The sequence below is a fragment of the Macaca mulatta genome, chromosome 12, assembly GCF_049350105.2.
Source record: "Macaca mulatta isolate MMU2019108-1 chromosome 12, T2T-MMU8v2.0, whole genome shotgun sequence".
NCBI lineage: Eukaryota > Metazoa > Chordata > Mammalia > Primates > Cercopithecidae > Macaca > Macaca mulatta.
Window position 1 is genome coordinate 52,840,300 of NC_133417.1, and position 12,535 is coordinate 52,852,834.

The 12,535-nt window shown below is 36.4% G+C and overlaps 1 protein-coding gene across 2 annotated transcripts in view; it reads left to right on the forward strand.

Moving 5' to 3' along the window:
- Window positions 1–12,535, forward strand: part of ACVR2A (activin A receptor type 2A) — an 86,919-nt gene that overhangs the window by 20,253 nt on the left and 54,131 nt on the right. The gene's annotated exons all lie outside the window — the stretch shown is intronic.

Here is a 12,535-nt window from a genome sequence, read left to right on the forward strand (position 1 = left end):
CCATAATCCATTTAGTTATAATTTCCATTATAATTAATAATCCATTTAGTTGTTGAAGTCAACCAACAATTAAGGGGACCCTAGTATGTTCTTCTCATTGTGCCAGGTACTATGGAGCTTACAAAGAGAGTGTAAAGTGTTTAATTGTCTAAGAAAACAGTCACTTTGGAGTGATAAACCATACGCTCTAAAAATACACATTCTGAAACTAAAAATGCAATATAAAAACACGAGACACATTGATTACTAAAATTAATGATATCTGACACCAAGTGACTTTTTTTTTTTCTTTTTTGGGAGGCGTGGCTTATCTTTTAGGATTTCACTAGGTGAGGGATGCATTTCAGATTCTACTCCACCTAGTCTGAGTTCTTGCCCTTGTTTCTTTTTGAATTTATTGCTGCTGAAATAAAAGCACCGTGAGGATAGGGATATGGCCCTCATGTGTTTTTACCACAGTCCTGGTGTCCAGTGCTCAATAAATACTGTTGAATAAATTGATATGAAAGTCTTCCTTTTTCTTCTCACTGTCCAGTTTCTTCAAATGGTTCCTCTGTATGTGGCTCCACATCTGTATCTTTGTTTCCTCTTTAACCAATGGTTAATCTAAAGTAAGTTACATAATTCTCTCAAAGATTGAGGATTTTTTAGTAGTGTAATCTAAAGCATTCTTATTATATTTGATTATGAATTGACTTTTCTGTAAGTTTGACGCTATTGTCTGCCTGTTCTTTCTCAAAGTTCTCTTGTTCTATTACACTCCCAATTCTGTAGCTCCTTGCCACCTCAGTATTCATTCTGCCCATCCTTTTTGTGTTGCTGTTTCTCAGAGTTTAATCCTTAATGGAATTTTGCTCTACATACCCTTCCTGTTGAAGTAATCCCATCTCATCTTCACTTTTTATCTAAGTGTAGGAGATGTCCAGAGTTATCTTACAGATTCCGATCCCCCTCCTGAGCTCCAAACTTATTTATTAGTCATCTAGGAAACGTTAAGTATATGTCAGAACTGGGAGAAGAGATGCATAAGACACAGTCTTTACCCTAGAGGATTCATAGCCTACTGGGAGGAGAATTATTAGTAAACTAGCATTTATGCAGCACTTGGTATCTATGTTACAGTCCCTTGGGATAGCAGAAGAAGCTTTTGGAGTGGGGTCAGGTAATTTTTCCTACAAGGACACTTGAGGTGATCTTGAAGGATGGATGATTAGGAGTTCACCAGGTAAATAGAGAGGGAGGAGTATTTTATGTTTTCACTGTCAGGCCTGGTGAGTTTGCTCCCTGGTGGTGAGACAGCTCAGTATGGACAAGTTTTCCAAGGCCTAAGAACAGTTAGACAGTAGGCCCAGGGGAGTCAATGTCATGGCCAGCAAAATGGTATCAAGCATTAAAGCCAGAGGGTTAGAAGTGACTGAGAAAACAGGGGAGTTAATAACAAACGAAATACATGACTACTCATTCAAAGCAGTATATGTAAGGGAATGATTTAGACTAAGACTCTGAAAGTGGCGTGTGCTGGGTTTGTCCTTTTCAGTGATACCTGTTTTATATTGCCGTAGTCATCATGATAGATTAAAGCAGTGCTTCTCCAGCTTTAATATGCATAGGAACCACATGGAGATATTGTTAAAATGTAGATTTTGATTTGTTAAGTCTGGACTGGGGCCTGAGGTTCCACATTTCCAAGAGGCTCCCAGTGGTTCAGGGACTCTACTTTCAGAAGAAAGAGATTAAAGGAGCCAAGAATGGCCGAATGCAGAGGAAACAATTTATACAGGCACCTGAATAATTGTTACGTGTTTGAGGAATACAGATTAGTTCAGGACACTGACATCTTAAGGCATATATGGGGGATGGAGCAGTGATGGGGGGATGAGTCTGCAGAGGTGGGGTAGGGGTCAGGTCATGAGGGGCTGCATTTGCTAGGGAGTGTTAACTTCATACCAAAGACTGTGGAAGGGCCATTTTGAGCAGAAGAGTTCTGTTATCATTAATGCTTTAGAATGAAGAGATGAATTAGGTTTTTAATCAAGTTGAGTTCAAAGTACTTATGGTCCATTCTGATAGGAATATCAAATAAGTAGTAGAGGTAGATCTAAGCTGGACAGAGAGATTTGAGTATTCAGCCAATAGATGTACAGCATGAAATCAACTAGGCAGAATGGGGAATGAAAAGAGACCAAAGATCTAACTCTGGGGAATACATTTTCAGAGCAGGGAGAGAAGTTAAGGAAGAGCTTGTAGAGAAGACCAAGGTGCGTCCGGAAAGGTAGAAGGAAAACAAGTATCGTTTCATTGTAAGAAATCTAGATGGAGAAAGTATTTAAAAAAATGTCAGATCTAATAAGGTAGAGCCTGAAAAATCACCACTAGATTTGTCAATTAGGAGATTATTTGTAAGTTTACCAAGAAACATTTCAGTAAAGTAGTAGAGACAAAAGCCATGTTGTAGGAGACGAGTAGTGAAATGTAGATGAGGAAGTGGTTTCAGCTGTGGTCTATTACTTTTCAAGAAATGTTGGTTAAGAAGGGATACAAAGCGATATAAAGCGGTGGGGAAGAAAGCCAGAGTCGAGGTGTTTCTGTGCTTGAGAGTTGGGTTCAGGAGAGAGCTTACAGAAAGGGGAAAATTAAAATTGAAACCATTTGGAGCCAGAAACTTGGCTGCCATCTTCAATGTGTTTTTCATACGGTTCTTCAAAATCCAAGCAATTACTAAGTTCTGTCAATTTGACTCTCCATGTGTTTCTTGAGTCTATACCTGCTTCCTTCCCGTTACCAACGCGTTAGTTCCATCCTTACCAACTTGTGTCTGGACTCTTAAGTGGACCTGTTCCTCCCTTACTCCAGAAACAAAACAAAGCAAACAAAAATGCACCAGAGAAACAGAAAACTTCCCTTCCACACTCTTTGCTAGAAACCGTGGAGATTACAGAAACTAAGGGATCTATGAAAATGTACAGATCTGCCCCTGACAGTTAACTTCTTAAAACCCCTCACTCACTTCTTGTCACTTACAAATGATGAAGGTCAAGTTTTTTTAACATGACACGCAGCGCCCCCAGGTTTATTCTTTTCCAGCTTCATTTCCTGCTACTCACTGCCTCCCACTTTGATCTTACACCACTAGAAAACTTCTGATCTTTACTACCCTTGTGCCTTGTGCCTCTACACTCCACTGATTTTGTACTTCCTGCAATTCCTGTGGGACACCTCTATCTCACCTCTTCCCTAGCAAGTTGTTAGGTGCTTCTTTCTGTGTTCCTGTAGCACCTTACTTATTTACTGATTGTTATACTTTCTACATTATTGATACTTTCTCTACTTCTCTCTCTCCACGTTAAGAACTTAACAAGTTTTTCTCATTCATCTCTGTATCCTCCATGAGTGGCTCAATGCTGTTGGAATTGGCGCTCAGTTCATGTTCACTGAAATGTGAAAAGAGTTATACAAGGAGGTAGTGGCATTTGACTGGACCTTGGAAGAATGATAGAATGTCACCAAGTTCCCTTTGATGGGGAAGAGGATTCTATACAGAGTGGCTAGCATACGCAAGAGCTTTGAGGCAGTCAAGATGATGATATTTATAAATAATGCTGAATACTCCTTTTGGACAGGAGAGAAGAGGTAGAAAATGTAATGGCACGTAACGTTGGAAAAATAAGTTGGGCACAGATGAAATGGAGCCTGAGATGCCATGTTTTAAGATTTTTCTTTCCTTTTTTCCACTGTAGCAATGGGCAACCTTTGTGTATTGTTAAAACGTAGAAAGTAACACCAACTCTTGAATTTTGAGGAAAGGTTCTGTATTTTCTGTAAGTATCTGATGTGGATAATCTTTTTTTTTTTTTTCCCCAAGATTTTAGTCATTTTGGTTTCTGTTATATTTAATTTCATTTATTTATTTTGAGACAGGGTCTCCTTCTGTAGCCTAGGCTGGAGTGCAGTGATGGGAACATGACTTACTACAGCCTCCACCTCCCAGGCCCAAGCGATCCTCTCACCTCAGCCTCCTGAGAAGCTAGGACCACAGGCATGCCAGCACACCTGGCTAATTTTTAAATTTTTTTGTAGAAATAGGGGTCTTGCCATGTTGCCCAGGCTGATCTCCACCTCCTAGGCTCAAGCAGTCCTCCTGTCTTGGTCCCTCAAAGTGCTGGGATTAGAGATGTGAGCCACCATGCCCAGCCTTTATTTTTTTTTCAGTTTCCTTCCTAAAGATAAGATGTTTTGTGTTTGTTTTTTCAGTTCTCTTCCTAAAGATTATAGCATGTTGCCCATTTTGGGTATAAGTACTTTCTGTCATTGTTCTTTCATATCTTTAAAAGCAGTCCTTGACAACTTCTAGATTTCTCTCAGAGATAATTATTTAATAATGTACCTTGCATTATTTTTTTCTTTAATATTAGAAAATATTCTAATACTCTACTTTCATATTCCTTAGAGAACTTTCTACATTTGTTTCCTTTCTACATTTGTTTCCTTTTGGCTGGTAACTTGGTGTTCAGAATTGCTTGTTGAAACTGGTAAACCTGGAGGTGTTGCTATACATATGCTTTTCCAGGTTATTTGTGAAAGTGTCGAAATTGATTTTGCATCATTCTCAAGGGAGACTGACTATTCTTCCTTGATGTTTGCTTATTCCCTTAAGCCAATATCTAGTTTATGATTGCAAGACCCTCGCAATTGTGTTTGGGTGTGTTTAAATGTGGTGTTATGAAGTTGTGGAAGGAAATCCAGGGATTGAATGTGTTTGGGGAACTGTTAGACAAGATTAGGTTAAATAGGGGAATAACATATAGGGTAACAGCCATTGAAAAGCAGTGTGCCTTTTATTTTGTTGCTGTGGAGAAAACAGAAAGCTGTGGCCTATGCTTATGCTCTAGTTGAAGGGAGAATTCTATATATAAATCAACAGTAAATGTTACAATATAGTTTATATTTAAATGCAAAATTGCATGAGAAACCAGATGAATACCAGCTGAGTAACTAAGAAATCCAGGACAAAGAAAAATCAAGAGGCAAAGTAGGCTGGAAAGCTTCATGAAGGAAATGGGACTTCAGTGATCCTTGAAAGATGAGTTAAAATCTATATAGCTGGAAAAGTGGTTGTGGTGGGGGGTAAGAAGTTGCGGGGAAGGCAAGGGAAAGGGCATGGACTAAGATAGGGTGGGACAGTGAGAACAGTATGTTTGCAGTGTAGGGTTTAGAACTGGGTTGGGAGGGTAAATTATTGCTAGGTTATTTATGTAGGTCCTTGAATGTCACAGTAAAAGAGTTGGAAAGGTGTTTGGGGCTGTATGAAGGAGTATAGGCAGGTGTTCGGGGTATATGGGAGGATGTATGAGGAGGGGGGATATGAGGTATGTGGGGGATGTGAAGGTGTTGTCAGGTGTGTGAGAGGGTCTTAATGTGGTATATTCTCTAAAGCAAAAGAAAAAAATTAGTAGAGTGAAAAATGTCTGACGTATAAGAAAACCTTCTATACCATAAATGCCTATTAGTCATTGTGATTAGCATAACATTATATTAAGTATTGGCCTATTTTTTCCTCTCTTTAATATTCTACTTGGTCATCTTTACTTGTTATTAATTTAATAAAAAATGCTACTTTCAATCTGAAATAACTCTGTGTATCTGCCCTTTTTTGATTTAGTCTTTGGGTGAAGTATACCTTGCCAGAATGCTGAATTTAACATGCCACTTCTGATTTTTCTTGTTAGAGTGTTTGAGTCTTGAGAGCAGATGTCACATTTCGTACAATTCTTTGGCCTGTCTAGTACCCTGTGGGCTGCCCAGTATGAAGTTGGCACTAAATATTGGAGATCTATGCGTTAACCCTTACGTCTTCAGGCTTGGTAACCTATAAAGTCAGTATGCAGTAACTCTGAATATCATAGATAATTGTCGTGAGTCTTTTAGTTGCCAGAACTGTTTACCCTGATTTATCTCATTTCATTCTCCTGTTTAATCCACTGACTATATCGTGAAGACGACCCCATTTTTCCTTCTTCCCTTTTAATGAGTTTCCTTTTTCATTACTTCTCAGTACAGACTGCTTTCTGCATATGTGCCATTCTTTTCCCTGAGTACCCTCTTCCTTCTTTATATACTTCTTTTTATACTTTCCAAATATAGCTAGAATCTTTTTCATATACTGCTTCTATGAAGCCTTTTTTAATTAATCTTTTTTATCCCTTTTAGTCTTTCTTCACATTCCTCATGTATTTTGTTTGCCAATAAGCTATAAATTATTTTCAATAAATTTCTAAATTCTTGATATGTTTGATATTCAGAATGAATTGCAGATTCCCCAAGGGCAGAAAAAGACTCTTCTATTTCTTTTGGTGTGTTTCCATAATGTTTTGCATATTCTGAGCATTTAGATATGGTTATTGTTACAAGCTCAGTCTCCTCTCCTGTGCCCAGAGCTCATGTGTGGAAAGGTGCCTGCCCTGCTATATTAAAAGTACTCTGGTTCTCAGACTTGAATTTTTTTTTTTTTTTTAAATAATATACATTTCCTAGGAAGAAATTGTTTTTCCTTTCTCTTTGTCAATGTTGAGTAAATGCCAGTGAGTTAATATATTAATACGACTAAAATTAGTAGTTGAATACGCTTTATTCTGCACTTAGCTCCTGCTAATAATTTTCTTTGCATTTTAATACCTAAATTCTAAGAACCTGAAGGGACATCAAGAAATAATTTAATTTGATCTGCTTTTAGGTCGTGGTTTTATTCAAATAAGAAAATTTGCAGAATATCTAGCCTAGATGCCTCTGCATTTATGTAGATGTGATGTATAAAATTGTAAGTACCTTTTTATTATCAGATATATCAATATTTTGTGAAGAAAAAATAAAAAGAAAGAACATGCTATTTTCTCTATGTTCTAGCAAGCAAAAGTGTAGAATAGCTGCTCTTATGCCTTGCACTGCCTTTTCAGTTTCAGTGGAATTGAGCAGATATATATTGAAAAACTCATTGTGTGATATTCTGAGGACTAAGTCCCCTTGTTAGCCATCTGTTAAGATTTCATTTTAAAGACAAACTTGCCTTCTAGTCTTTGGGGTCACCTAGAGAGCTACTTAAATTTTCATCTTCTTGCTCTTCTTTTAATTTACATCTTGTTAATTTTTCTTCTCATTCTCTTCTCTTGTTTCCTTCTCCCCTTTGCATTCCTTATGACTTGATTTCATTTGTTTGTTGGTCTTTGGCATGAGTAGAAGAAAAATAATTTGTTGAATGCCTACTGTATTAGAGATTTTTATTTATGAAGATTGCTTGTTCTCTGATGCAAGTTATTTTACCCAACATAGTGACAGACCTGATCACGTATTTTCCATTTTCTCCTTTCAGTTAGCATTGAAAATATGGAGCCCGTGGTTTGATACATATTTACTTTACCACAGCAAAATTTTAATGATTGATAGCTGACTTCTTAAGTGTGTTCCACCTGCCACTTTTGCATCTACCAAAAAAAGTCATACATTATTTTTTCCACATTAGCCATAGTATGTAAAGCCCAATTAAAAGTAAGCCATGCCTTGATGCAAAAAGCTTATTACGTCTTAATGGAAAGTTAGTATCATGGATATTCAATGTGTTGTGTAATTGATTTAAAGCATTGATAGCTTACCTTATGTTGTGCTTCATATTTTCAGAATACTTTTCAACAGAAATTTCTCTCTCTTGCCCTTTTTTCAGTCTGGCAGCAACAGACTGCAGTGGTTTTTTTATTTGATGTTTTGGTTTATCACTGCCACTTGTGAAAATTCAAGAAAGTTGTCATTGATGTATTTCTTGGCCCATACAATTAAAGAAGTATTGGCTTGATCTCTTCCTTTGACATACATGTTACTAGATGACCGTGGTAGAAGTCTGTGGTCCCTGAGTCATTTTTTTTGAACAGGATTTGTGGTAGATGTTTAAATGCATCCTTTCTGAAAATTATGATTATTTTTTTTTCTTAATAACACATCTTTTAACTCCCAGCATTTTATATGCATTTAGTTTTACATATAGATATTTTATGAGTAGAAGTTATACTTGTCTTTCTGTAGTTTCCAGGATTTTCTTTTTCCTTTGTTGGAAGTAGCCATTACTTTACCTTCTTGGAGGCACATTTTAAGTACACGGGAGAGAAAGCAATAAGAAACATTCCAGAAATTACTCCAGAGAGTAATTTCCAAGTACAGAATAAGACTATTTCTAGGGTAGGCAAGGTGGTTTATGTGTTCATTTGTTTGACACTTGCATTGGAGACATTCATGGTAGCTTATAGTTTTCCTTGAAATGTCCACGTATATTATTTGTGATGAGACATCTTTTTAGATTTTTTAATTGGATGAACTAGTTGGTACAGCATTGAGGAAATGGTTGAACAGATAGAGTGGCTGTGTTTTAAGAATGCCTCATATGGCATGGGTTATAATGAGGTCATTGGGACAATCAGTGGAGTGTCTCGAGTGGTGCTACAAAAGAAATGCAATGCAAGCAGCAAATACGAGCCAAAAAATGAAATTTCAGATTTTTTAGTAACCACATTAAATGTTTTTAAAATAAAAATAATTTTAGTAATGTATTTTATTTAACACAGTGTATTCAGAATATCATTTCAACGTATAATCAGTATGAACATGATTAATGTGGGGTTTTTTTGTACTAATTTTTTGGAATCCAGTGTGTATCTTGTACTTATGGCACATCTCAATTCAGATTAGCCACTTTTCTAGGGCTCTGTGACTATACATGGCTAATGACTACTGTATTGGACAGCTAAAGTCTAGAGCATTTAGTGAAATTGTGATGATGCCAGGAAATTGGGGAAAGCATAAGAGGAGCAAATATGAATCTCTAAGGTAGACCTTGTGCAGGGAATTCTATATGAAATGATACCTATATACTTTTGGGAGAGAGTCAGAAACTGATGTGAAATGAAACTTTGATGATGGTGAAACCATTTGGAAGATGAGAATGGCAGAGATTCAAAAGAAAATGAAAATAGGAAATGGCAGAACTTGACAATGGTTAATATTCTGTAACAAGGCCAAAATATAATAGTTGGTTATCTTTTTAAGAAAAACATCTTTTTCATCCAAGGGCTTTTTAGCTTAGGTTGTGTCTACATAGCGTGGAGGAGAGAGGTAGTTATTCATGAAACACAAGAGAAACCATTGAGATCAGCAGATAAAATTGATTGCAGAGGAATAATGTGGCTAGCAGGGTGGCATGGAGGATGATATATACTAATATAGTAGAGAGGAAGAGTCTGAGGTAAATGATTGATTTTTATAAACTAAGAACTGGACAAAGTTCTTGGTGACTTAAGAGCAAATGAAAGATTAGGCAGAATACTGTATCAGAATTTATTGCTTTGACAGTGAAATAAGAGGACCTAGTGATAGGGACTTTGGTCACAGTATATAAGTGGTTAAGAGCTCATGCACTTAACTTTAATCCAATCTTGACCACCTAACTGTATTTCTTTGCAAGTTACAATTATCCAAGTCTCAGTTTTTTCATCCATAAAATGGGCAGAAACATCTGCTTCATAGAATTACGTGGATTAAATGAGATTATATATGTAGCGACTTTGACTAGTATGACACATCTTCCTGTTATTTCTCTTAGTTTAGGATGTCCAGAGGGGAAAAAAGAGTTACCATCGTGTTTTCTTGGAATACATGTTTATACCACATCTTCTAAGCTGTTACCCGTTAAAGCAGTTTTCAGAGTTCAGCTTGGTGAAATCTCTTGATTAGTAGTTGATGAAATTTCCTTATACATAATTCCTATTAGGTGAAGAAAGAAGTTTCTAAGTCTCATTTTGTAATTGGTGTTGATAACGAAAATGAGGACAGACGTCTGGGATTGAATCTCAGCTCCACCATATAATGACCTAATCACTTCATCTGTGTAGGTCTTAGTAGGACTTGAATTGAGTATTTCTCCAACTGTGGTGTGAGGACCTCTGGCATTAGAATCGTTTTGGTTGTTAGATAAAAATTCAGATTCTTGAGCTTCACTTTAGGGCTGCTGAATCAATCTCTGAGAGTGGAGCCAAGGAAGTTTTATTTAACACTGAAATATAGCTGTTGCATATCACATCCAATTGGAGAGCCACTAGAATGGATGATTCTAAGATCTGATTTGGTTCAAGATGAATCTGCTACTCACTGTATTAATCTAGAGTAGGAGTTGGGTAGGAATAATAATACCTATTCCTGTTTACAACGTAGGATTGTTGTGGGGATCAAATAAAGTATTTTTAAGTTTGCAAAAGTAGGATTAAGTTAAAAGATATTTGAAGTTTAGACTCCTGTAGATTGTAACATCTAAAGGGCAGTGACTTTTCTGTACTAGGTGAATCTAGGTGGATCATAGTTCCATTAAGTAGTTTTTAATGACAAATTTCCTGTCTACCAAATTATGAGCTTATTTTTATCTCTTTCATCCACATTTAATTTTTTGCTTCTTTTTAGTTGTGTAGAGGTGAAACAGGATTATAGACGTTGAAACCAGATGGATATATAATTTGAAATATTAATATCTGTTCTAATTTTTAAATTTAGAGGTTGAGAGTGTGTCAGTATTATAAATTTTTTTCTCACAATCTCTGTAACTCTTTAATCATTCAAGGTAGATTGTTCTGTTTAAGGATTATCTGTAATCTACCCATAATACTCTTTTTCCATCAGTTAACCCCTTCTGCTCTCAATTAACGATAAAACCAACCCAGAACAAAAAGCCACCCTACCATGGGTGTACTTTATGGGGATAAAATACAATCTCCCATTTTCTCCATTTCCAGAGAGATATATATGCTCTCTTATTGAGCAGTGTAACTACTTTGTATTCATTACAGTGTTTCATGCTTTAAAAATTTTTGTTTAATCCTACACATAACTAATAGAATCTCTTTTTTCCCCCCATGGAAATAAAAAAGCTGCTTATTAAAAATGCAGAGCCCCAGATAAACAATACACTTAGAGATAATTTCAGTGGGTCTGGAATAGGCCTGGAAGTCAGCATTTTGATGATTTTGATGGAGGTTGTACACTGTGAGAAACGTTGCTCTGTTTCTTATTACCTCCAGAGGCATAAAGATGTGGGTACTGGCTACATAAAATAAATTAGGAATGGTATGCTTCCAGATTGAAATGAACAAATAAATTGTACATCAGAACTCCATGTATGTTGGTGTATGTTTTCCATAGGAACTGAAGATGATATTAACACAGATGTCAAATGAAGGGACAAACCTACCATCCACAGGTTACAAATGTTTAGTATTACAGAAAACATTTTTATAAAAAGGAAGATCATAGGACACTTAACCTCTCAAAGTTTATACTTCTCAGCCTTCCCTTTTAGGTTAGCTTCAGGGATCTAGAAACATTACCATCCATTACAGAAAACTGTTAAAGATTATGTGGCACAATAAAGGGGGAAGCAGAAGTAGAAGAGACAGTGTATTTCTGTTAAGAAAAGTACTTATATTAAGAAAAACTATTGAGCTTTATTGTATACGGAGTACTGTGCTCTTGCAAGCATCTTCTACAGCACTAGTGTTCACCTCTTAAAAGCATTAAATGATACTGGCATTGTCTTCATTCCCTTCAGTCCTCAGTTTTTGGTCCTCTTTCCTCTTCCTCACTTAAACAGTCTACTCACTGTTATTCTGTTTTTGTAATTTGTCTCATGTTTTTGACTTCCCTGACTTCTTGCTTTTCTTTTTTATTGTATAGTATAATTACAAAATGAATAAAATAACTTCTAAAAGAAAATTTAAAATATATATCAAAAGTGAGCAAAAAATTTAAATTTGGTTTACTAAAACCCATTTTCTTTATGCCAGTGTTGCTGTTTTTTCTGTTAGGTATTTACCCCCAAATTATGCATTGAGGCATAGCCATAAATTGCTTATTTATATTTTAAAAATGCTAATATTAAAGGCTGAGATCTTGGACTGTGTGGCACCTAGGGACATAATTCTCATCAGCCTATCACTGTCATTCACTTCATCAGACTTAAACAAGGGCTTTTAACATCTGTAGATATTTAAGTTCCTCTTGGGCTTTTTCATTGCAGTTGTTTCCTCTTCTTAATTTGTTTTTAAAAAGCAGAAATGTTCTTCATTAGAAATTGGGGCGGGTGGATGAAAGTGATAAACAAGAAGAGGATATGTGAGTTCCACTAGGAATTGGTCTTCAAATTTAGTGGAAGGCCAGGGATTAGAATTGGTGACCCCTGACTCATCTGCCAGCCAGCTGCTTAAATTGAGAGCAGTTCTGATAGATACAGTTGTTCCTTCTGTCCTTTCAACTGCATTTTGTCTCCTTTTCTTCTGTGTGTTGCTCCTGTCCCTTCCCCATGTCCTCAATGCACAGATACGCCACTGAGTTTGAAAAGGGGTAACTGGTAGCCTTATTAGTAAAGATGCTGTGTCTCTCTATTCTTTTACTTTCTTCTACACATGTCTTGATCACAGAATTTTATGCTCTGGGTAGACCTGAACCTAAAAGTTGG